General features: G+C 35.7%; 1 protein-coding gene and 1 pseudogene across 2 annotated transcripts in view; one reads left to right on the top strand and one right to left on the bottom strand.

Annotated features, from left to right (window-relative positions):
* The window catches only part of LOC145259971 (sodium-dependent neutral amino acid transporter B(0)AT3-like), a 183,060-nt gene that overhangs the window by 125,212 nt on the left and 30,028 nt on the right, over positions 1-27,820 (bottom strand). The window lies entirely within an intron of this gene.
* On the top strand, positions 2,993-3,109 carry LOC145260005 (5S ribosomal RNA; annotated as a pseudogene).

Raw genomic sequence — 27,820 nt, 5'->3', positions numbered from 1 at the left:
CGCTGGTATTCAACAATGTCGACTCAAGAGAAGTATGGTTGGCGATTGCGCAACTCTTGCGACAACATTTCACGCGCATGCACCTTTGCAGTGGGTATCCATAGTTTGCCAAGACTGAAGTAAGGAAGCCACATAAATCTGATCTTATTTCAAATAGAATTTTTTCCCGACAAGGCGTGAAGCCACTAGATATAATAAAATAACAAGAACGAAAAATGATTATCGTAAAAACAGGAGATGCGTATTGGCCTAAGTATTAAAAACGATCAAGGTTATAGGTAGGAGGAAGACAGTCAGTAGAAAGAACGAATTGACGAGGACCACTATAAAAACGAGTCGAACGAGCTGGAAAAAAGGAAGCAGGGGAATAGATTACACAATTCTAAATAACACATGTCATAATAGTATTTATCAAAAAAAAAAAAACACATGTCATAATAGTATTTATCAAAAAAAAAATAACACATGTCATAATAGTATTTATCAAAAAAATAACACATGTCATAATAGCATTTATCAAAAAAAAAAAAAAAAAGAAAAGACTAACGCTATGACGTTTGTGAGAGAGGGAGAGGTTGCACAAAAGAAAAATGAATTCATCGATACCTACGGTTTCACAAAATATATATGATTAAATTATCGTATCAATAAGTATGGATGAAAAATCAAACTGATGTATATAATGTCAATCGAAATAAATAAAATATATATTCTTGCACAACTAATCGAACACTCGTCATTAAATAGATTCTTATAAATATTTAGAGCTTTGTATTAACTGCAATCATGCAGTCCCGGGTAGCGCCTTGTCGGGTCAGCTAGTTACATATACACTCTCATACACACATACATATATGTGTGCATCTGTTTATATCTTTTTCCCTCTGTGTCTGCGTGTGTGTGGTGGAGAGAGACAGAGAATGTGAGATAGAGATAGATAGATAGATAGATAGAGAGAGAGAGAGAGAGAGAGAGAGAGAGAGGGAGAGAGAGAGGGGGAGAGAGAGAGAGAGAGTTAATATTAATTAATATCTAACTTGTCCACCGAGGCTCAGTCATGAATGTACAAGAGTCTTTGTTTTATCGCCGTTCAATGATATGGAATCTGCGTGTAGATTTAGGCAGATAGAAAGTGGGGGAAATCGTATATAGTGGTTGTAGTTAGTCGAGTTTTTTTTCTCTGAAGGTTTGTCAAGAATGGACCACAGAGTGGAATTCAGTTGAGCACTTGCCATGAAAATAACGATAGAGCAGAGACAGGCTCGGACGGTCTCTTCTGTGGAAAAGGGCTTGCAAGGGAAGAGAAAAGGGGATCACGTACTAGATTTCGAATCCGGTTTTGAACTCTATCAAGGCTAGATAAGGTGCGCCTATTTGCAGGAGCTATTTAGCGCTTGTCCGCGCTAGATAACTCCTGTTCAGATGTGGCAAGAGTACTCCATTGGCGTACCGGGCTCTTATACAGATAGAGGATTGCATGGACAGTAAGAGACATATTGAAGCGGTAGAGTGAGTCAACTATTTTTTCTGCCTTCTTGGCAACAGATTTGATATATGTGTTCCACTTCAGATCAGAATTAAAGGTTCGTCCCAGAAGATTATCATGACATGAAATATTCCAAGACGAGAACCATTCATTTTAATTGGGGCGTGATGGAGGTCAGAGTGATTATGATGAAAGAAGAGAAGCTTAGTGCTACCCAGATATTGTTTTGCCTTTTGGCCTTTTGGCTTCGAACAAAGTGTAGTATCTGTTTTAATAATACACTTCGTCTATTCTGCCCTACGTCAGTGAAAGGAGAGGCAGGTATTTTTAGTGCAGTTTAAGAGAATATCGTTGATACTGTTAGTCGTCATTCGTTTGCGTTCCCTCGTTTAAAAGTCGGACCTCGTCACACGTGACATTTGTTCAATAACAGCTCCCTTTGATTGAACCCTGGATCTTTGGCTAGGAGCAAAGTGTAGGATCTGTCCTTTATGATGCACTTGATCTATCATGCTCTCGGTCAGCGAATGAGAAATCCTTATAGACTGAAGCAATTTAAATTCTGTCCCCAACGCAAGAGTTACCCCTTTTAGGGGAGCTGAATTTTCTCCACATTAAAAACTGGCCCCATACTGATTCATAGAAGGTAGAGAGATAAAAAAAGAAAAAAGAAAAAGGACAATGAACAGGGAGTAGGAGGAAGGTGAAGAGGTTCGGGAGGAGAAAGGAAGAAGGGAACAGGAGGAAGGAAGACGTAACACAAGGTCGAGGAAGTGCAATTTGAAAAGCCAGCACACCAGAGGATGAACGCGGACTTGCAAAATATGCGTTCGCAATTCAATCGGCATTTCCCGGTTAGGGCGCCTTAAGTGATTAGCAACAAACTAGCTTATTAAGCGATGAAGAAGGCAAAGCTTGGGAGAATGGACCATATCCATCAGCCAACAGAAAACATGTCACCCCATCATCTGCATAAACTGCTGGTCTTGAGGAGATCCTGCACTTCGTTAGTTCGTTTGATTGAAATGAATTATTTCATTGAGCTTAGAGACAGACATAATTTGCGTAATAATTATGTAGGGCAGAGACTAATTATCCGTTTCGTCGCGTGAATAAATAAAAGCGAAGATAAATACGATTACTAGGCATTGAGCTTAATTCATTATTTTAATTATTTTTTTTTTTTTACAATCGGATTTCTTATTCAACTTTTATTACTGGGCTCATCTTTATTGGTGTTATGGTCTTGTTGTGGCTTTGTCGATTGAGACATAAGAGGGTTTATTGTGAAGCGCATCAGCCGCTCATTAACAGCAAAACGACGGTGACCATGACAAAAGAGGGAAGTCAGAAAGAGGAAGTAATTCGTGCCACCCACACATCGCTTTCCGATGACGTTTGTATTCGGGAGACAGTTTTCTTCTCTCGTGTAAAGTATTAAAGCCAAGATATATTTCTTATATATAAAAGGCACTGTATCTGTGTCTGTGTCTGTGAGTTCGTTCCCTATACGGCATTATCACGTTGACACACCGGTTCTCATTGGATCACCGAAGTTAAGCAACGCTGAGTCTGGTCAGTACCAGATAGGTGACCATTTGGGAATATTAGGCGCTGTATGCAAGGAAACGTCGACATCTACCTACAAGAGCTGCAAAAACCTAACGTTATCATCTCCCCTTACGGCGATAAACATGCGACTGGGGATCGCTTGTGAATTTTATACTCTCATGAAACTTCCCCGTTTGGAGGAAGTCGATTTAACCCGCCTAGGTTGAGTGCCGCTTCAGTACAGTAGTACAGCAGAGTTCCGTATGGACTCCAAAACAGCTATGTCGATTAAAAAAAGTACTTTATGTGTCTGAGGGTGTTCTTAGATATATTTTGTATCGGAATACCTCCAATAAGTATCGCTAATCGATAATCTAAAAAATCCAATTAAAGAAGGAGCAGGTCGATTTTGATCAATGTTAACACCCTTATACAGCCTAACATCACAAGTGCATTTGAGAAGTTTCATCACCGCACATGCAGAAGGGCCCGGCTTATAAAATCAACAGTAGGTTCTTTGATAAAACGAGCCATACGAGTATCAATTTACATATTTATTGTGAAATAGCCCCCCCCTCCCTATGATTAAATGGTTGGGAGTTGACGCTGGTCAAGGGATTAACGACACAAACTGACAACCTGGGTGTTCCAAGTTGAATCCAGTTCATTCCACAAAATCACTTTCATTTAGGATGTTGACAACTTTCTCGTGGTCCCTCCCGTAAGCACTCGATGTCTTTCTAAAAAGATTTCTTACTAGAAAAATATCGGGGAAACCAATGCCATTCATACAATATGGTGGCGATGATGGTAAAATAGTTGTAATTTATTACTGATTATCTGAGGTCGCCCGTCGTTGCCTGGTCGTAAAATACGCTTAAATATGATATTTTAATACATGCAGATTTCGTATGCATTACAGAGCCAATTATCTATTGATTATTATATTGTACCTAGTATATAGCACTGATTTCAAAAGTTAAGAAAAAAAATTGCTATCAGCTAGAATCGAAGCCAAAACATTTGACGCTCCAGCCGCGTTCCCTACCCATGTAGCTATCGAGAAATAGATAAGAGAGCTTAATATTAAACGGTTTGAAGAAATTAATTGGATTTGGGCAGAAAGAAATAGAAATATGTCGGCAAATTAAGATGAACATTTTTCATTCCATTTTTCCGTCATATTTCTGTACTCATTACTCATCGATTCAAACGAAAATTTTACTCATTATAAATCATCCGTGTTGTGTGATTATTATTATTTCCTGTTAATTTAAGTGTTATGTAACCAGTAGTTTAAGAGTTCATCGGTTAAATATTGTGTGTGTGTCAATATTTAACCGATGAACTCTTAAACTATATAAATGTGACCAGTAGTTTAAGAGTTCATCGGTTAAATATTGACAGACACACAGACACACCTACATGTACTGTATGTACATGTATATGTGTCTGTGTGTGTGTCAATATTTAACCGATGTGTGTCTGCGTGTGTGTGAATATTTAACCGATGAACTCTTAAACTACTGGTCACATTTATATAGAAATAAAAGTATAATTTTCATAAGAAATACATATAATAAGAAATTGATTTTATTTAGAATTTTTTTTATGCGAGCCAGCATTCAACACTAGTTTTTCAAGACGCCTGGCGACCGCATCAACTGATTTCATAAGAAACTTTTTTTTTTTTTTTAATAAATAAACACTTATCAAGGCTAAAAACTCATGAGAAGATTAGGGTTAACGAGATGGATAGATTGACAGGTGATGAAAATCGCCATACGTCACCAACTCAAAACAACAGTTGACCCAGAAAACAGCATTTTTCCCATCGTCAAAAATATCGCTCATTAGAATATGACAACTAAATGAAAACAGTAAGGAATCAATTAGGTTTCAAGGGCTCCAGAAAATACATAATTGACTTGCGCGCACTGTAAACAAACGAATCATAAACCAGAGTTGTTTGAAAAAATTTATTTTAAGAAAAAAGGAGTGGGATACTAAATTTTAAATATCCCGGCTTCGTTTTTATCTGTGGGGTTATATCAAAGACAATACTTGGCCTTCGGGACAAGATCACAGTGTAGTATCTGTCCTTCAGATGCTGCATTTCAATTTCTTGTTCTCTGTCAGTGGAGGAGAAATTCTTCACGACTGGGACAATTTTTATTTTTGTTCCTTTTCTCCACGTTAAAAAACGACCCTGGTGTCTAACTCTGTCCCGTGGGGAGGCATTGTAAATAGGGACAATGTCCATGAAAGAAATATTTGAATTATTCCTGAACAGAAGTGTATCAGCACTAAAATCAGCCGCATCCAGACGTGCAGGCAATGCAGAGGTGCACATTGGGAGCATATCATTGAACAGCAGTAAAATAAAAATTGTTGGGTATTCATGACTGTAATTTGATGGACAAGTCAGCTATAGAGTGATGCTTATTTGCACCAAATATGGTTGAATTGCAGAAAGGGGATCAATTAGGTTTCAAAGACCTAAGAAAATACACAATCGACTCGCACGTACCGTAAATAAATGGATTATAAACTTGAGTTGTTTTGTTTACAGTTACGATGTCAATTTTTATTTTTATTTTTAAATTTTCTGAGCGTTCTTTATTTTTATTTTTATTTTATTTTATTTTATTTCAACGAATCGTTATCTTTATTTATCAAAACTGAAAATTCTATTTTTACGTTGTGTACACTTTTAAGCAAAATTGTTAGTTTATTATTCATTTGCTTATAGGGTGTACAGAGGAATTGAAAGAAACTGGCGTAAATCCGAAGTCATCTCTTCCATACTACTTATTTTCTGGGGGGCTTTTGCCCCAAAATAAAGTGCGAGCCTCACACCTCTCGCTCCACTCCCCATTCATTTCCTGTAAGAGTTAAATTTCAGTAATTAAAAATATACAGGGATTACTTTCCAACCCCTCCTCCTGTATGTGTGACAGAGCGTGGACGCGCGTATGGCGGCTGTTTGCAAATGCCGAGCCGTGTGCGAAGTGACGTCACATTAAGGAAAAAGAAAAAATACTATATTTAAAAAAAAACACACGTCGAACATGTCAGAGAAGACGATTGCACTAGAGACTTGGATGACGTCACAGCCGTAACGAGAAGTCACGCGTGGCGAGAGAATCAGAAACAAAAGGTCTTTTCTTAAAACCTGAAACAGAATTTGAAGTTCTTTCCCATTCTTTGTCTCTTTTGCGACTGTGTCTACAACGTGTTGGGTCCTAGGTGTCTATATGCTAACGCATATGTAGAGGCGTGCTATATGTAACCATACGCTAAAGCAATATTAATTAAAGAAAGAAGAAACATATTCGTGTTTTTTTTTTATATGAAGAATTACTGGTGCTTCCAGATCAAACTGCTTGAAGATATCGACTTCATGACCTAAAATGCACAAAAACGATGTTATTATTTTTTTCTTTCTCTTTGAAAAACTCAATCGTTCTGCAAATCCAAAAAGATAATTTTCTCTACAAAACGACCATACCAAACACAATGAATAAATATTTGAAGATACAAAGAACTTGAATAGAAAAACTTTTACCAAAATTATTGGATTCGGCATTAAATAAACCGAAAGCGACGAAAAGTTGATAAAAATAGGAATCGGTTATTTAAGCACTATTAACTAACGGGGCCTGTGGAAATTCCACAGCGGACTCTTTCATATGCATATATCGGCCAACATATTGTGTCAGAAATTGTATCTTGATCCTTACCGTTTTTAAACAAACTTCCACTTACTGACGTCTTATACATACCACAGAGCCATGCCATTTACGTATATCAGTATTTATTAGATAAGGCAGACCATTGCGTCAATAAATGCCGCATCTTCCTGCGTTTACGTAATTTACAAGGTGCACGCATAGCAATTCTTTGCACAGTGTAATACTAGCGGAAATACTCGTCTCAAGGTGAGTACAAAACACCACGACTCTTTCGTAACTGCAAGGACAGACATATTTTTCAAAGCAATCGCAAACATACCTAGACTGTGAAATTATTTATCTCGTTTCCAGGTGGTTAGGCACAAGGTCAATCGTGGACTTGATGCAAATGTTTCTGTAGAAGGAACTGAATTTAAATTTTTCACTTCCAAGTGTATATTCTAGTTTTTCACAGAAAACGTATTTCGCCGTCACTATGGCCCATCAGCGTGGCTGACTTGGACATTACGACATTTGTTATTAATGATATTTCAATTTCTATTAACCACTTAGCCACCGATGAAAAGTTTATAAAAATAGGAGTCGGTTATTTTAGTACGCTTTTAACAATTTACTAGCGGGACCTGTGGAAATTCCACAGCCGACTCTTTCATATGTAATAGATTGATGTTAGGATTCTGTGGGTGTACAGCGTAAATGGACACGCTTTGATATCATTGTAGCTCTTTGTTAAAACTGCAAAAGAAATTATCTAAGCTAGCAGCGTATCCCGGTCGTAAAATACGCTTAAATATGATATTTTAATTTATGCAGATTTCGTATATATTATTACAGAGTCAATTTTCTATCGATTCTTTTACATTATAAAGTTGTGATTTCAAAATTAAAAAATATGTCCATAACACATGGGTGCATAAGCTAGAATCAAAACCGAAACCAAAATTTATGAAGAACAAAAATTCATATATATATATATATATATATATATATATATATATATATATATATATATATATATATATATATATATGACCAAATGATTAATAAAACATGTTAAAAAAACATCTTGAAAAAGAGTTAAAAACATATTTAATTTTAAAAAGGAAGCACAAGATAAGGTGATAGTCCTTAATCCGCGGAGTTTCGAAGAAATACTCTCCTTCTCATCATCATAAAACATGTTTTTAACATGTTTTATTAATCATTTGTTCATATTATAAGCTCTATTTCCTTTTCGGTTTTATTGAGCTTTTACATCTGGTTGAGATTACTTTACTTGTAAATATTAACTCTTTAATATTTATAATATATTTTAAGTTTACCATTTTGATTACCTTGGTAAACTTATTGCAATTTATATATATATATATATATATATATATATATATATATATATATATATATATATATATATATATATATATATATATATATATATATATCTAACTTAAGTTCCTTCAGCTATAATTGAAACCGAAACTAAAACTTATGAAGAATTGTTGGCAAAATTATTGATTACAAGAAATGGAAGGTCATAACAATTAAATGACAGTCACTCGGAAGAATAAAGATGTAAGCGCGACACACAAAATAACACACACGCCATCGTATTAATATATAGATGGTGATTTGGCGCTTGTTTGTTCGTACGCAAATAGAAACATCTGATTGGTTGACAACAACAGTGTGCTCAATACTAAGGCAGTAGTTTGTACGAATCTCACGCAACTTTAAAGGATCTGTTTTAATTTGATACGTGTTTTGTGGATCTAAAAATACATATAATAATAATAATAATAATAATAATAATAATAATAATAATATAATAATAATAATGATTCTTTATACAGTGTAATACCAGTTAGAAGACCCGTTCTACGATGGGTGCAAAGCAGACTCTTTTTTTGACTGCAAGAGCACTAATATTTTTCAAACAACCTTTTCTTCAATAACAATGAAAAAACACAAAACTCAATTTTTTTGTAATAAGACTAAATAATTTTATTTTTAGACTGAGATTTAAATAAATACTGACAATAAACGTCACAAATATTTTTGCCGGTAAGAAATCCAGCCTACAATTAACGATAGTCATTAGTTATTTAGCCTGTAGTATGATTTGCTCTCTATGAAATCTGCGACTTTCACAGCAAATCCTTCAGTACGGCATGGGGGTTAGGAGCATCCCCGTTAGGACTTATGCGAACATGGATTGCTCGTAGTTACTTACTCTATCATGCATATACTAAGAAGTATATTTTTTCCACGAAATTTTGTACTAGCTAAATAGCGGTAGAAGTTGAGCAAAAACAGAAAAATGACGCACACAGGTTACACAACTGATATAAAAGTAGTTTCAATAATAAAAAAGAATGAACAAGTTCCATCCCCCCCCCCCGTTTTTACTATTATTTATTTATTCATTTATTTATGGATGAAATAATTATTCACAGAAAATGTATTTCGCCTTCACTACGGCCCATCAGCGTGGCTGACTCGGACATAACGGCATTTATTATTAATGATATTTCAATTTCTATTCAATATACTTTTCTTGGTAATAATTCATTCACAGACACATGTTTTTCCGTCCCTACAGCCTATCAGCATGGCTGAATTCAACATTATAACATTTATAATTAATAATATTTCAATTTCTATCCAATATGCTTTTTTGTTTTAGTAATAATTCATTAATAAACACAGTTTTCGCCGTCCATACGGCCCATTAGCTTGGCTGACTTCGATATTACGATATTTAATTTTCATATTTCAATTGATTATACTTTCTTTAGTAATAATTAATTAATGAGTGTTGTGTGTTACTAACGCGGTTAACGCCGTACTAGCTTGAACCAACTTGCTTGTGTTCAAGTTAAGTGCAAAGAGTTCAAAAGGTTAAGACTGGCAGCTTAAAACTCATACTTTTATTGACACGTTGCACCTGCATGCTGGCAGGGGCCATGAAGCAGGTCAGTGCATTTTGAGTATGAATCAGTTAACGACATTTTACCACCCCCATACAGCTTAAAATAAATAGACGATGCACATGCGGTTTTAGTCAGCTAGTAAGGAATCGCAGTCAGTCAGAACAGGAGATTCACGTAGATTTTGGAAGAGTCTGTTTCGGGAGTCAGTCTGTCTCTGATTCTGAGAAGATGAAAGATTTCTTCTGGAAGCGACGATGGGGGGGGGGCGGAAGATAAACCGACAGCAAAATTTCTCACCCTCCTTCTAAGGATGAAGTAGAGAAACAGAGACTTGACTTCGACCGTGGAAACTGAATAAAGATCTAATTGTCCAGATAAATAAGACGTGCGTTTGTTGTTATGCATGAGAGAGTTTTTGTTCCGAGTGCAGCGAACGTCGGCACATAAACCACTCAAGGACACGGCCAAGAGATACGAATAAACCCTTCAAAGGGGCTGATGTGCCGTAAAGGTGAACATTAACACACAATATAAACAAACGTTTCCTGGCCGCATTACAATAGTGAGTAACCCATTACTTTTTGGATGCTTTTTTTGTTTAATTTTGTTCACTATTTGTGAATAAAGGACCCAAATGCATAGGAGCACACTAAGTGGGGAGTTGTGCAAAGATTTGCTTGTTCACATTGCATTTAAATCTTTGTAGATTCGTACAATCGGGGAAACAACATTTTTGACCGGTGGGGATAACCTCGGCTCCAAAGCCAACAGAGTATAAACCATTTTTGAAATGATCTTTTCCCTTTTTTACTAAGGAACGACTGCAATTGCAACAGAGTGTGGACGCGCGTATGCAAATACTGAGTCGTGTACGAAATGACGTCACGGCGAGGAAAAAGAAAAGCACTATAAAAAGGGGAGACAGAATGTTAGAAAGAATGACCATGTTAGAGACGTGGGTGATGTCACAGCCGTAGAGAGAAGTCACGCGTGGCGGGAGAATGAGGAAATAAATGTTGCTGTTACAAAAAAAAATAGGAATCGAGTTATTACTTGTCTTATGTTCTTTTTGCGACATAGACTGCATACAACGTGTGGGTCACGTGTGTAAACGTATGTGTAACGTTAAAAAATGTTCTGAACATTTCTAGGAGGTTTTCTTCTACTAGGTCGCTCGTATTTCGGGTGGCGTAAGTTTATTGCTTACTCTTTTAGGGACCCCTACTGGAAAACGCCGACGAGGTTGTCTAAGGTGTTTTTAATATGATAGAATACTCTTCTTTTCAGGGTCCCCGTCTTGTCTCTCCTACACCTTCCTAACCCTGTGTCGCACCTTCATGCGTTGAGAAGGAAGTAAATAACACCTTTTTTGACCGGCTCTTTTCGTAGAATACCGAGGTTAGAGTGCTCCTAAATAATGCCTTTTTGATCGGCTCGGCTCCGTTGTCAACATTGGTTTCCTTAGTTCTTTCTGGAATCAGGTACAGTAGAACCTCGGGATACGGTTACCCTAGGATACGTTTTCAAAGGTCACCATGTGGATTACGATGTTTTTTCCAACCCCTGATTACGGTATGTGTCTCGCCTTACAGCGTTATTTATTATGTTATTTGATTATATACATGTGTATTATATATTGTACTGTATTTTGTTATAGATTTTTAATGCCGTATCCCGGAGTTCTACTGTACTAAGTAGAGGGAATGCGTTAAATTTGCTAATCTTCATAGGGAAAATTGCAAAGGTGAATAGGATTTGAATTTGGGTGTTCCAAGTTCGAATCGAGTTTGTTCCACAAAAATAACTTTCACTTAAGATGTTAGCAACTTTCTTGTGGCCCTCCCTCTTCCCGTAACCACTAGATGTCTTTCTAAAAAAAAATCCTGACTATAAAATTATCAGGGAAACAATGCAAACAATAGAATCTTTCGATTCAGGGTGATGATGATCATTAAAAAAAACTCGTACTTTTTCTATTAAAATAAAATGTAATTCAAGATGGTTGGAAATCTGAGATTATGTGTGTCTGGCTGTACGGAGTATGTGTGTGTTGGGAGGTGAGAGACACAAAGAGATATAGATAGGAGAGAGAACGGAAAGGAGAGAAAAGGAAAGGTCAGGGGAAAAGAGGAAGAAAAAGGAAGGAGAGAGAGAGAGAGAGAGAGAGAGAGAGAGAGAGAGAGAGAGAGAGAGTAAGAAACAGATAAAAAGAGAACGGGTTTGAGAGAAACAGAGAGAGAGATGAGATTTGAAAGAGAGAGCAAGAGAGAGAGAAAAAGAAAAAGTCGAGAACGGAAAGGCGAGAGAAATAGAGGAAGGAAAAAAAGAAAGAGAGGGTGTGGGAATTGCGTTTATGTGTGTGTTGATAGTGAGAGACACAGAGAGAGGGAAAGAGGGAGGAGACGCAGACAGGAGAGAAGGGAAATGACAGAAAAGGAAACGTTAAAAAAAAAAGATGAGAGAAAAAAGGAAAGAGAGAGAGAGGGGAGGAATAAAGTAAAAAATGGGCAAAAAGAGAAAAGGGCTGAGAGAAAAAAAAGAGAGAACAAAAGGGAGGATGAAAGACAGAGGAAGAAATAGATAAAGAGAGTGTGTGTGTGTGTGTGTGTGAGAGAGAGAGAGAGTATATTTGTGAAAGAGACATAGAGAGGTAAAAGAAACAGAAATTAATATAAAGGAAAAATGAGAGAAAAAATGAAGATAAAGAAGGAAAAGATAAGATCGAAAGGGTAAGAGAGAGAGAGAGAGGAAGAGAGAGAGAGAGAGGAAGAGAGAGAGAGAGAAAAGAATTAGACAACGTAAAATACAACAAAGGAAAAAGAAGAAACGAGATAATGTGCCCACAAAACAAAGGGAAAGAGAGCGAGAGAGAAAGAGAGAGAGAGAGAGAGAGAGAGAGAGAGAGAGAATTTAAAGAGAACAATTCAAACACACACACACGCACGCACACACGCACGCACGCACAAAGAGATAGAGAGAGAGAGAGAGAGAGAGAGAGAGAGAGAGAGAGAGAGAGAGAGAGAGAGAGAGAGAGAGAGAGAGAGAGGGGTGATTTCTTTGTTTTACATTTGTTCTTACGTATGGTTTAAGTTAAATATAACTGAATTTGACCCTCGGTATCCTCTTCACTTCCTTTATTTCGACTATCCATCGCCGATCGCATTCGCGCCATTTCTCTCAAGGGTAAGAAGGTGAAGACACTCTGAAAGAAAAGGTTACGTAAGAAAAGGAATGACGCACACGCACACGCACACGCACGTACATACGTAAATGCACACACACACACACACACACACACACACACACACACACACACACACACACACACACACACACACACACACACACACACACACACACAATCACACACGTATTCCATCCAGCCGTTTACTTATACGCAGGGATGTATATGCGTATATCTGGGTAGATTTTGTTCTATCTAGGTAGAAAGTAAATGTTATGAAATAGGATGAAAGAGATAAGGTCGAGGAAGATAAAGAGATTAAGAAGAAAAAGAAAAGAAAGAAGATAATGAATAGAAATGACGAAGAAATAAAAGGAAGGAAAGAAGAAAAGACGCAAAAGAAGGAAAGAAAAATCAAAAGAAAGAATAATCAACTAAATAATAAATTAATAAAAGAAATGGAGAATAAAATTAAATTTTGAAAGAAAAAGATGAAACCTAAACCACACACACAAAAAAAGAAGAAATAGAAAGAAAAAAAAGAAAAACACAAGAAGAAACGGAGGCAAGGAGAAAAGGAAGGAGAAAAAAGATAATAGACTAAGAAATGGATAAATAAACGACCAATTAAAAGAATAAAAATGGGAAAAAAGAAAGAAAAGAGCAAAAGAAAAAAGAAAGTAAAGAAAACTGAAAGAGATACAAGGGAGATAACAAAAGGAATCAAGAAATAATGAATTAAAAGAAGAAGAAAATAAAAATAAACAAAAGAAAGAAAAGGAATGAAGCCCCCCCCCCGGGCCGAGATCACAGTGTAGTATCTGTTCTAATGTTACACTTGTTAATTTGTCCTGAGTCGATGTAGGGGGAACTCTTCTATACTAAGGCAATTTTTATTTTGACTACTTCCAGAGTGATCCTTTTGGGGAGCTGATTGTCCCCCACTTTAAGAACGATCTTGTGTCACATTCTGCTCTCGTGGGGAAACAAATAAATACCAATAAGCACATGTCTAAACACAAAAACAGAAGGCGAATGGGTAAGGACGAAATAGAAAAGAAAACATCTCCTATATCTTCTTATATATATATATATATATATATATATATATATATATATATATATATATATATATATATATATAAAAGCCAAACGTCTGTGTGTATGTATGTATGTTTGTTTGTAACGCTAAAACTTTTGAAAGACGGAACCAAACTTGACAAATTTGGTATCATATTGAAGCCCCATCACCCGGATGACAAATATCGAAATTTCACGTCAAACGGACCACTAGAAGTTGGTCAACTGATCAGTTATCTTCGAGGGGGGCCCCAAAAAAACCTGTCATTATCTATATATATAAAAGACAAATGTTTGTTTGTAACGCTAAAACTTGAGATGAAAGATTCCTCTCCCCTAGGAATAAAACATATGTTCAATATCTACTTTTGTTTTTTCATTGTTTATACGGTCCCGAGCAACGCCGGGTAGCCCTGCTAGTCTATAATATAAATCTCAAACGTCTGTGTGTATGTATGTATGTTTGTTTGTAACGCTAAAACTTTTGAAAGACGGAACCAAACTTGACAAATTTCGTATCATATCGAAGCCCCATCACCCGGATGACAAATATCGAAATTTCACGTCAAACGGACCACTAGAAGTTGGTCAACTGATCAGTTATCTTCGAGGGGGGCCCCAAAAAAACCTGTCATTATCTATATATATAAAAGACAAATGTTTGTTTGTAACGCTAAAACTTGAGATAAAAGATTCCTCTCCCCTAAGAATAAAACATATGTTCAATATCTGCTTTTGTTTTTTCATTGTTTATACGGTCCCGAGCAACGCCGGGTAGCCCTGCTAGTCTATAATATAAATCTCACCTCTGTTTTAATGTATGTATGTATGTATGTATATGTCAGGTCAGTCATGTCATGTGCTACTGGTACCATGTAACTCAGTACTACCTGCCTCATGGTCGGGTCACCGGCGACTAAACTGGTTCCCCCACCAGACTTGTTTGGTGAGGAGGGCGGCTAGTCTCCCTGAAGGATTAAAAACAAGACCTTCCAAAGGGCGAATGAACTCTTTTCTGGGTCAACGGCCAACTAGCACCGTGTATATTTGTGTGTGTGTATATGTGTATTGGGGTGGAGAGGGCTCCCGTAAGCCGTGATGAAGGCAACCTTTCTAGGAGAAGCAAATCTCTGATTTAAAAAGCCATAAAGCGGAAGACCATTACCCGCATTAAGCTGGTCTGCAGTTTAATTTATTGCTGGCTATCTTGCTCTTGCTTGTTGCTGGATCTCAACATTTTGAACCGAGAGAGAGACTTAGCTGTCGTACAAAGCTAAGACTCTGTAACATCATATGTGTATAGATACTCCCTCAGGCATTTGCGCTCATGGATTTTAAATGTCTGAGGGAGTGGCACTCGTCTGACAAGACGTTGTAATCATCAATCAATCAATGTATGTATGTCTACCTACAACTTTTGACAGAGTTGACGAATTTTCACGATATCCGTATCGTTTTGAAGCTCGACCCTTCGAACAACAAATATCGAAAAATTGGCCAAAAACATTAATTCCTTCACCCTTAACTGGGCACTTTTCTACAAGGAGAGGTCGCCTTTTTCACCAATATTTTCGAAAGTCATCCCCTCTTTTCGATTGTCTCACCTTAATTTAAACCTACGTCACTTCCGGTTTAGCGATAGGCATGACAGCAAAGGTGTCACATTTTTCAGGTTCTTTTCCTCCTCGCGGTATGGGTTTGAGCCTGTCTGCCTACTACCACCTTTTTTTTTTTGTTCAACACACACCTCCAAACACCCGGGCAACGCCGGGATCCCAGGCTAGTTTCTAATAAAAAAATGAATGGGTGAATTAAAGAAATAAAGAAAATAAAAGAAAAGAAAGGAAGGAGAGAAGAAAAGGAAAAAGAGAAGAAATAAAGGAAGAAAGAAAGAGAAACGATTACGTAAAGACGGAAATTAAAAGAAAAAATAAGCAAGCAAAATCACAGAAAATGCAGAGGTCGATCGAAAGACTCAGAGATATTTGGCTCTTGGAGAATGTAAATTGAAAAAAAGATGATGATTATTGTGATGATGATGACAAGGACGATGATGCTGATTATCATCTTCATCATTACGACAATGACAAGGATAAAAAAAGAAAAAAGAAACTGATAACGAAAGCACACACACACACACACACACACACACACACACACACACACACACACATATATATATAAGTATACATACTTATATAAAGGAAAAAGAAGTAATAAACGGCAAAAGAAAAAATAGGAAAGAGAAAAGAAAAAAGAAAGAGATAAACGGAAAAGTAGAGTGTAAACGAAGAAACGGAAGAAGAAGATGTAGAAAAAAGAGAGGGTGGGAAGCAATAAACACAAAAAGATAGAAAGAGAAAAGAAGAATGTTAAAAAGAAAGAAACGGAGAAAGAATGAAAGAGAGAAAGAAAGGAAAAGAGAATGAACGTAGAAATAAAGAAGGAACAAAAGACATGACGAGTAAAGGAGAAAAGAGAGAGAAAGAGAAAAAAAACGAGAAAGGAGAAAGACAGCAACAAAAGATAATGCAAATACAAAGCAACATAATGCTTATAATAAACACTTGCCTAAACATGAACACTGATATTGCAGTTTTGAATTATTTAGATATGGACTGATTGTTTGGATTACTTGTTTAGACCGGACTATTGCTTTCATCTTGAGTTTTATTCGTACAATGTTTCGGTCGATGTAGCCTTCGACCTTCGTCAGACCTGTTGGTCGCCATCTTGAAAAAGAAAGGACAAAAGTTACTGGCTCCATAGATGGTTTCGTATTCTTGTAGTTGTTTTTTATTTATTTATTTATTTATTTTTTAGTCGTGGATCCGTATGTGTGAAAAAAAAATTTGGTTGACTGTAAAAGGGAAATAATCCCCCCAGTCAAAAATTTATTAGAGTTACCTCCATTTGTCAACCAAAATTTTTTTTCACACATACGAAACTACGGCAAAAAAAAAAAAAAACAACTCCCAGAATACGAAACCATCTACGGAGCTAGTAACTTTTCGCCTTTCTTTTCCAAGATGGCGACCAGCATGCCTGACGAAGGTCAGGGTCCACACCGATCGAAACGTTGCACAAATAACACTCAAGATGAGAACAATAGTTTGATCATAACAAGTAATACAAATAAAAACAGATATTTTTAAGATGCGTCCATTTAATCTTCGCATTTAGAGATAAAAATGGCACTAACCAACAGAGCCGTGGACGCATCTTAAAATGCTATTACGTGTAACAGACCGACGGAAACGGAAACGTAACTGACCAAGCGACTGGCGTTCATTCTATCGTGGTGGTTAGGCGAATCTGAAAATCTAAATAAAAAATATCCACAACTAACCTGACAAATTCACAACCATTTACTGCAGATATCTCCGTAAAAAAACAAGCTTTTTACTCTAATAGTTTATTCACTTATAGACTTTGAAATTCCCTCCCTGTTTCCATCATTTTACTAACATGCAGAAATTCAAATTGAATATGAACATCCATCTCGCTGCTGCTCAACTCCCTATATAGTGCATCTCTGTAGGCATGATACCAAATAGTAGCCCCTTGTGTCCAAATGGCAATATGTTTTGTTTGGAGTGAAGAGGGGTACAATAAAATGATGATGATGATGATGATGATGATGAAGCAAAAGGTAAAATAGAAAATCAGAGGGAACAAAAAAGGAAAGGAGAAAAAAGAACTAGAGAGAAGAAGAAGAAGAGGAAAAAGAAGAAAAAGAAGAACAACAACAACAAAAAAAAAGGGTAACGAGAGAAAACGGTCGAGAGAAAGAAGATTAAAAGGCGAATGAGAGGAAACAAAGAAAAAAGAGGAAGAAAGAAAGAGGGAACGAAAAGGGGATATAAAGAAAGAACAAACTAAACAAATAGTCGGAGAAAGAACAAAAAATAAAGGAAAAAAAAAGAAAAGGGGGAGAGAGAAAGGGGAGAAAAGAAACCAAATACAGAACATGAGAGATGAAGAAGAACAATGCCAACAAAAAGATGGAGAAGCAGGTGTTTTAGTAAATCATGGCGAATGCACAGAAAATAATGGAAAAGGGCGTGGTCTGGCGATAATCAGACTAAAGTACAAATTGCACACACACATGTATAACATTTTTATTTATACAAACATTTTTGCCTACAAACCTCTTCGAACAACGTCTTTCCTTTTACAGTAGTATCTAAGGGAACTGAAGAGATCTGACCGAAACATGTCTGAAAATGTGCAGCGCCAAAATGTTTTATATAAAACAACTTTTTTTAATAAATAATTCTTTTATCTGATGTATATAAGAAACATTCTATTTATTATTACGCACTATTACATAAACCTGACCAAAAATATCCGGATCTTTACCCTTTGGATACAAACTTAACTGGATAATATATATATATATATATATATATATATATATATATATATATATATATATATATATATATATATATATATATGTGTGTGTGTGTGTGTGTGTATGTGTGTGTGTGTGTACATCTTTAAAATATTTATATTTATTTTAATGAAAAAATTTTCTCCGATGAGATTAGCCATTCATTGAAAATCCATGGATTAAGGGGGAAAAATTCATTTTTTTTTGTACTCGTGTCAGACAATAAATTTTGTTGTAGATTTATATAATTTAACTATATATTTTCATCAAATATACATATATATATATATATATATTAACAATAATAAAACTACTACTACTACTACTACTACTACTACTAATAATAATAATGCATGCACTGAAACCGGTCTATTTATCTTAATTTTTCAATTGATAACTTTGAATCTGACAAATTAATATTTACTTCTGTATAGTCATTTCTTTGTGTAACTTGTAACAACATGAACTTTAGAACAATCAAGTGCAATTCGAATGAATTCATTTCACCAAATAATTCATCCTGCTCGGAATAATTTTCAGACAGAAGCTATCTTTTTGATCAGCAACAAACGTAATTTAAAATCGTGACCATTTTTGCTATCAGAATCAAATTGAATAATGCGGCGTCATGATATATGCGATATTTTACGAAGCTGGTCTTTGGTTCTGACTAGCCAGTCAATTACAACAATTATCACTTTATGTTCTTTAAGGACCTTCCAAGCACGAAATTGTAACACGTCATCAATTTGTGTGTGGATTAGACACTAAGTAATTATCCATTGTTTAAAAGTTGTATGTTGATGGTAAACGGGGTCGTATAGACACGAATAATATTGTAGTATGCGCGTCTGGCTTCAGATCGGAAAAGATGGCATAATTTAATTGCGGGCAAGATACGGGGAAACAATAAATTAAGATTTTATAACAGTAACGTCTTGTCCACACTGCTATATGGAATTGGAACTTGGTATCTCAAAATCACCCAAGAGGAGAAATTAGTTTCGTTTGATTCCAAGTGTCTCAGAAAGAGTCTAGTGATCAAATGGACCGATCGAATTATGAACCAAGAAGTCAGAGACTGCATTAACCAGTAGGTAGTATCGCCAATAATCTGCAAATGACGTCTAGGCCTGCTCGGATATAACCTAAGACTGGTTCCAGAGAGAATTGGCAATCAAGTGCTCCAATGGGCTCCTGATGGAAAAAGATGAGGATGACCAAAAATGAATTACAGGAAGCCAACCGAGAGAGACTTGATTACAATGGGAATAAATTGGAGAGACGCTGTCGATCTGGCTTGATCGAAAACGATGGTATACTTTGACTGCTTCATACGTCACAGGACGCGGGGCTTCCTAAGTTCAAGCTTAACTTAATATATTAACGGATTTAATTCATGTACAGACGGCAGTGACGTCATACCACTTCCGTCTATCCATTAAAATAAAGTATCTTATATATTAATATGAAAAAGAATATGTTTGGTTTATCTGATTCAATTTGGTGGCGGTGTTGCCGGGGGGGGGGAGGAGAAAAGATAGAAAGACTGAAGTTTGTAAGAACGATACCGATTATGATAAGCACTTTTACATAAATCTGGCTCAGAATATGAAACCATCTACGCAGCCAGTAAATTTTCTCCCTTCTTTTCCAAGATAGCGACAAGCATGCCTGACGAAGAAAGGAGAAAAGTTACTGGCTCCATAGATGGTTTCGTATTCTTGGAGTTGTTTTGTTTTGTTTTTTTCGCCGTGGATTCGTATGTGTGAAAAAAAGAATTAGTTGACGGTAAAAGGGAGATAATTCCCCCAGTCCAAATTTATTAGAGTAACCGCCCTTTGTCAACCAAAAATCTTTTTTCACACATACGAAACTACGGCGATAAAAAACCTAAACAATTCCCAGAATACAGGACCATCATCGCATACAGAATGCTTATACAAGCACCACAATCTGGTCGTCTTCTTTTCTGCGTAGATTTTTACTAGCCTTTTTCTTACGAGTGTTTAGAGATTTTGCCAAATGAATTTAATCATTTTATCATTAATACCAACAATGGAAAATTAAGTTTAAAAAAATGTATAGAATTAAAAGAAGCGTTTTTGGTATCGAAAAATGGGCACAATTATTCAGATTCTTGCTTCCGATTAGCCGCCCCAACACTAATGCAGAGTCACGTTTTGATGTACCAACCTGAGCACATTCACAGCTAAGAGTACCCATCATAACTAATCCGCAAGGCAATATCGGAAAAAAAGAAGAAAAAAAAATGTACATGAATATAGAATTTGCCAGACCACACAAAATGTTGAATTAAAGATCTGAGTTTTATATCGAGGCCCCGTTGCGTTGACCTTGGTTTCTAGTGGGGATATTTTTTCAAGGGAGGGAGAGGGGGTCGAAACCATGTCTGACCCCAAAGGTTATCTTTTGATGAAAAACGGGGTGAGAACAACCGCAGCGCAATTTCGACAATGCGTGTGAAAACACGCGCGTTTATTTCGTCCAACACCATTCAACTGACACACACACACACACACACACACACACACACACACACACACACACACACACACACACACACACACACACACACACACACACACACACACACGCTCTTATTGTTTAGTTTTCTTAATTGAGCACTTCGATCGGGGTTTCTTTCACTATATATATATATATATATATATATATATATATATATATATATATATATATATATATATATATATTCAGAATCATTTAGAAGGGATGTAAAAGCTCAACCTTTTTATTCACAAATTGATTGAAAACTTGAACTGAATTTTGAAACTGATATATGGAAAAAAGTTTTTTTAAATGATTTAAAAACTTTTAATTTAATTTTCTATGTTTATTACCTTTAGCAACTCAGGTGCAAACCTTTTATAATATTTGCTAATATTTTTCCTCCTAGGAAATGTATAAACATCGAAAACTCATGCGTTAAGGAAATACATTTTACTGTATTCTTTGTCTTGCATACAATAAAATTTCTATATTTGAAATTTAACCTTTTCAAATCACAAATTTTAAATTTCGTAATTAATATATATATATATATATATATATATATATATATATATATATATATATATACTAGCAAAAGTACCCGTCGTTGATTGTGTTCAAAAACAGCCTACAAAATTGACTCTGATTTATAAAAGTATGATAGGTTATGAAAAAGAAGGGTTGTAAAGAGATAGCTTCGAATTTGGGGGTATCAAAACCAAAACAAAATATGATGAAAGTAAAAATAAAATAGATAAAAGCCATAATTTATTATACCATACCTGTTCACACTGAAACACTTATCACAAGATTCTGTGGATCTATATTAAAAAACCTTGTTAAACTTTGTGTCATATTTCCATTCTATGGAGGTCAGGCGCGAACGAACACCCCATGATTTTAATTATACCATATTTCTTCAAACTGAAACATAATTATCAAAGTATACTTACGCAGATAGATACGAAAAGTCTTTATAAAGTTTGTGCCTATTTCCATTCTATAGGAGCCAGGCGCGAACGCAGACCCCACAATTTTATTATACCATCCCTATTTAAAACATACTTATCAAAGTATTATTATGTATATCTATATCAAAAACACTTGTAAACGTTTTTTTTAATTTTATAATTTTTTATTTCCATACTTTGTGGACCAGACGCAGACCCCACAATTTTTATGAATCATCATTATGCCAGATCAAACACACTCATTCCTGTGTCTCGATAGATCTATCATTATATGTGATCAGTTTTTTATAATAGTCAACCATATAGAAGCCTATTCGGGACCAGACACGCACACAGACGTTCAGCTTTATAATATATATATATATATATATATATATATATATATATATATATATATATATATATATATATATATGTGTGTGTGTGTGTGTGTGTGTGTATTATCCAAAAAATTTTCGCCAAATTTACAAATTGATTAATTCTGTAAACTTAAAGCAAGTATAAATATTAAGCCAGATAAAAAAGTTAAATATTCTCTCTCTCTCTTTTATATATATATATATATATATATATATATATATATATATATATATATATATATATATATATATACACACACATATATATATGTGTGTGAGTATATATATATATATATATATATATATATATATATATATATATATATATATACATACATACTAATATACACACACACAAATACACCGTAAGCCGTGGTGAAGGCAATCTTTCTAGGAGAAGCAAATCTCTGATTTAAAAAAAACATAAAGCGGAAGACCAGTACCCGCATTAAGCTGGTCTGAAGTTTAATTTGTTGCTGGCTATCTTGCTCTTGCTTGTTGCTGAATCTCAACATTTTGCACCGAGAGAGAGACTTAGCTGTCGTACAAAACTAAGACTCTGTAACTTCATATTTGTATAGATACTCCCTCAGGCATTTGGGCTCATGGATTTTAAATGTCTGAGGGAGTGGCACTCGTCTGACAAGACGTTGCAATCATATATATATATATATATATATATATATATATATACACACAACTTACGTACAGTATTCCCTCCCTATTCGAAAAGGTTATGTTCGTGATACCCTCTCACTTTCGAATAGCAGAAAACCGCGAATATTGGATGCAGTTTTAAGACGTCTATGTATGCGATTATATACGGTAATAAATGCTATTATGATTATTATATATTATTATATATATTATTATAATAATATATGATTTATACGGTAATAAATGCATAGCAAACGCTTTCTAAATTCACTCTTACTCAATAATAAACTAACAATGTAGTAATATTGCATCAATTGTGTATTTTATTAATGTTGTAATGATAATGTAAACGCATTTGAATTTTATACTGCAACAATATTTTAATAAAAATAAAAAAACAACTTAAATACAGGTGTGTGTGTGGGGGGGGGTCGTAATACTTAGCATACATTTAAAAACGAAATTTTCAGTTCTGGCGGGAAAATCGCTAAATTCGAGACATTGTTTACCGAGGATCCCTTTTTTTATTACGTCATGAGGCTAACCTGGTATATCGGCATACGATGTGACATGGATAATATGCTGGGCCGCGAATATAGAAGCACGAACATGTGGATGACTATATATATATATATATATATATATATATATATATATATATATATATATATATATATATATATATATTTATTTATATAGTCATCCACATACAGTACTGTTTCACTGTTTCACATATATATATATATGATTGTTGAGCTGGATTAAATCCGACGATATGATTATTGAGATTTTGCATATATATATATATATATATATATATATATATATATATATATATATATATATATATATATATATATATATATATATATATATACGAGCAAACAGTTAATAAAACATGTTAAAAAAAACCCTTTGAAATGAGTTAAAAACATATTAAATCTGAAAAGGAAACACTAGATAAGTGGATAGTCCTTAATCCGTGGAGTTTCGAAGAAATACGTTCCTTCTCATCAGAGGGTAAAAATTAGCAAAATGCGGAATCGGATTTTGCATATATATATATATATATATATATATATATATATATATATATATATATATATATATATATTAATTATATTAGTGATATTTGGTTACCTGGGTAATGTCATAAAATAAACAGCAAATGTAGCCCACAGACTGGGAATAAGCAAAGAAAAACATAAAGTATAAAATGAGACTCGTACAAACATTCACTTTCTGTTCTGCTCGTCAACCACGTGGTTATGGCAGCAGTCACGACACGTGGTTCACTTTGGACGAGTCTTTTTTTTTTTGTTTGTTTCTTCTCTCTTCAACATATATTGTTGGAAAACAATTCCTATATTACAAAGGGAAATTTGGAACCTGAAATTAACGGTTAATAATTTGAATTCGTGGACAAAAGCGCAAGAAACTGGGACCAAGGTCACAGTGTAGTACCTGTTCTGATGCTACACTTCACCTTTTCTATCCTCAGTCAGCGGAGGAGAAATCTTCATGACCGACACACTTTTTTTTATTTTTGTTCCTATCCAGAGTTCCGCATTTTTGAGGAACAGGATTTTCCCTACATTAAAAACCAACTTTGTATCTAACTCTGCCCTCGTAGGAAGGCAAATATATAGGAACTGGTTAATATACCACAACGGCCTTTCTTAAGTCAACCTATATTTCGGTCGTGAACAACAACCTTAATCTGTGGTTGAAAAAGATATTTATTAGAAACAATGCCTTTTTATACAGAAAAAAAAAAAACTTCATGAAGGTTGTGGATGAGACATGTGAATCGCTGCTAACATAAAATTGTTTAGGCTTAAATAGTGGGGAGGAAATCACTTTCTTTTATTCTTACTGGTAGCTGTTTCAAAAACAAAACTGAAACTAGGTCAGACAGTTTTCTTTTTTAATTATGTCTTTTATATAGAACCAGTAGCGATAGAGAGAGAGAGAGAGAGAGAGAGAGAGAGAGAGAGAGAGAGAGAGAGAGAGCGTGAAAAAGGAGGAGGCAAAAAGTACCACAACTGGGGCTGTGCAGAGAAAGAAGTTTTAAAAGAAACAAAAAGTAGAAACTTGGTCTTAATGAATATACAGTAGGAAAGTGTCGTAGTAATCGTTAGTAGTGGAAATTTGGTAAATTGGATTAATTAAGAGGATGGCCCATCAAGAACTTGTTTATGTTGGATTTGAAGAGGAACATATTGTAGTCAGTTGGAAAGCAGGAAAACGGAACAAAGTTCCACAGGCGTGCAGTTCTAAGAAAGAAGCTTTGTTCATGGAATCTAAGTTTAGGTTTAGGTACAGATAAAGACTGGGGGGAAATTATTGATAGTTGTTTCAGCTAGACAAGTGTTTTTCGTGAAAGTCAGGCTAGGGCGAACATAGATTGAAGCTCAGACGAGCACTTGTAATGAAAATAACGATAAAGCAGAGAGAGAGAGAGAGAGAGAGAGAGAGAGAGAGAGAGAGAGAGACTCGCAACATCTCTTCTGTGGCAAAAAAGGTTGCAGGGAAGAAAAAAAAAGGCACCCCCTCACTAGGCTACGAAGTCTATTTTGAACTCTGTCAAGGCAGGATTAGCTGCTTCTAGCAGCTCCTGCCCAAATGTTGCAACAGTACTCCATTCCTGGACGTACTTGGTTCTTGTACAGATAGAGAATTGCACCAGCAGTGAGATATCTACTCGAGCGATAGGACGCTCCCACCATTTTTCCAGCATCCTTGGCAACGAATTTGATGTACGTTTCTTTTAATTTTTTTTTTTAATCTCAGACCAGGAGTAAAGTCAGACCTAGAAGCTTGTCAAAACATGCAGCCTCACCAAGACAGGAGCCATCCATGTCAAATGATATCAGAGCGTTGATGATGTAAAGATAGAAGCCTGGTTTTAGATGCATTAAAATTAACCAGCCACCTCTTTCCCCATTGCACCACGTGATCAAGATCAGAGAAGAGAGAACCAGAGAGAGCTGGGTCGTTTACAGCCTTTGAAGTGTTGCCATAGATGGTAATGTCGTCAGTATAAATGTCTACGAATGATCTTAGGATGTGATTTGGGAGATCATTGATGTAGATCAGGAAGAGAGTTGGGTCTAGGATGGACCCCTGAGGGACTCCAACATTGATACAGTGAGCTTTTGATTTCTACCTTTCTTAAGTCAACCAATGTCTCGGTTGTGAACACCGAACTAAATCTTAATTTATGTCATCCACGTTGTAGCATGCTTTTGGTCCGTGTAGAAGTCTTAAGTACCTATTTACTATGCCTCCCAACGGGACAGAGTTAGACACCAGGGTCGTTTTTTAACGTGGAGAAAAGGTACAAAAATAAAAATTGTCTCAGTCGTGAAGGATTTCTCCTCCACCGAAAGAGAACAAGAAATAGAAGTGCAGCAGCTGAAGAACAGATGGTATTTATTTGCTCCCCCACTGAGCAAATTAGGCACAAGGCCGTTTTTAATGTGAGGTAAAAACCAGCTCCCCTAAAAGTAGGCAAAAAAGGGGGCACTCTGGTTACCAAAAATAATAATTGTCCCAGTATAGAGGGTTTCCCCTCCATTGACTGGTACAAATTATCTTAAGTGCAGCATCTGCCGGAACAGATGGTATTTATTTGCTCCCCCACTGAGCAAATTAGGCACAAGGCCGTTTTTAATGTGAGGTAAAAACCAGCTCCCCTAAAAGGGGTCACTCTGGTTACCAAAAATAATAATTGTCCCAGTATAGAGGGTTTCCTCTCCATTGACTGGTACAAATTATCTTAAGTGTAGTATCTGCCGGAACAGATGGTATTTATTTGCTCCCCCACTGAGCAAATTAGGCACAAGGCCGTTTTTAATGTGAGGTAAAAACCAGCTCCCCTAAAAGTAGGCAAAAAGGGGGCACTCTGGTTACCAAAAATAATAATTGTCCCAGTATAGAGGGTTTCCCCTCCATTGACTGGTACAAATTATCTTAAGTGCAGTATCTGCCGGAACAGATACTACACTTTGATCTTGTCCCGAAGGCCAAGCCACTATCTTAGAAGTCTTAAGTAATTCGCAATTGTATTCTTAGTGTAGCCCGTACCTAAAGGTAAACCTCCAAAAGAATGTCACTTAGAACTGAATATACTCAATACTTTATCCGTTACGCCGCGGTCCTTGTAGAAAATGTCTAGAAGTATTTCTCCTTCATTGATAAAATGCAGAATAGACAAAGTGTAACACGAGAACAGATACTACTCTGTGTTCCTAGCCAAAAAAAAAAAAAAAAAAGATCATCATTCAACTGTTAATTTATTCATCTCGTTGACCGTTATCCTCGAGTGGTATTTAGCCTTGATAATTGGTGAGTCATCAGAATAGCAATAAAAATAGTCATGAATTATTATTTTAAAGACGTCATTAACAACAGATTTTCAGATTCAAAAGTAGGTCAGATTTTGTACGATAATCCATTTTGCGTTAATCTCCACACGGCTGATTATCTGCTAGATCATTTGAAGAAATTGCACATTTCGTCGTCACTCGCTGCCTCCAAAGTAATGAGAACCCTCGTGTAATACTCACAGCCCTAAACCTCATTTAGCCATTTTTAATCATTGTTTTGCTTTATGGAAACGAAGTAATACGCCGCCTTGACTGTTTACACGCGTACAGGGCGAACGCAGACCTCTCACGATATTAATGTAAGAAATCCGAACACACAATGAATGCAAACATTAGAGTCGTCATAAATGTTACTCGAGAAACATTGTGTCCGATTTTGGCATAGATCTTTGGTCGGATATATGCTCCAGAGTCAAAACATGATTCGTTTTCGGAATTCATCGTCTGAAACGACCGATTTAAGAAGTCATTTTCGCGCCATTTTTTTTTCACTTTGAGATTTCATAGAAATCCTTGTATTGCAAGTGATCGTTAACTATATAAAAAATTGAGTTCCATTGAGCTCGCATACTCTACACTTTTAAATAA

The sequence above is a fragment of the Euprymna scolopes genome, chromosome 35, assembly GCF_053919585.1.
Source record: "Euprymna scolopes isolate OS-2025 chromosome 35, ASM5391958v1, whole genome shotgun sequence".
Lineage (NCBI taxonomy): Eukaryota > Metazoa > Mollusca > Cephalopoda > Sepiida > Sepiolidae > Euprymna > Euprymna scolopes.
The sequence above is the reverse complement of the archived record's forward strand: the minus strand, read 5'-3'. Positions and strand labels throughout refer to the sequence as shown.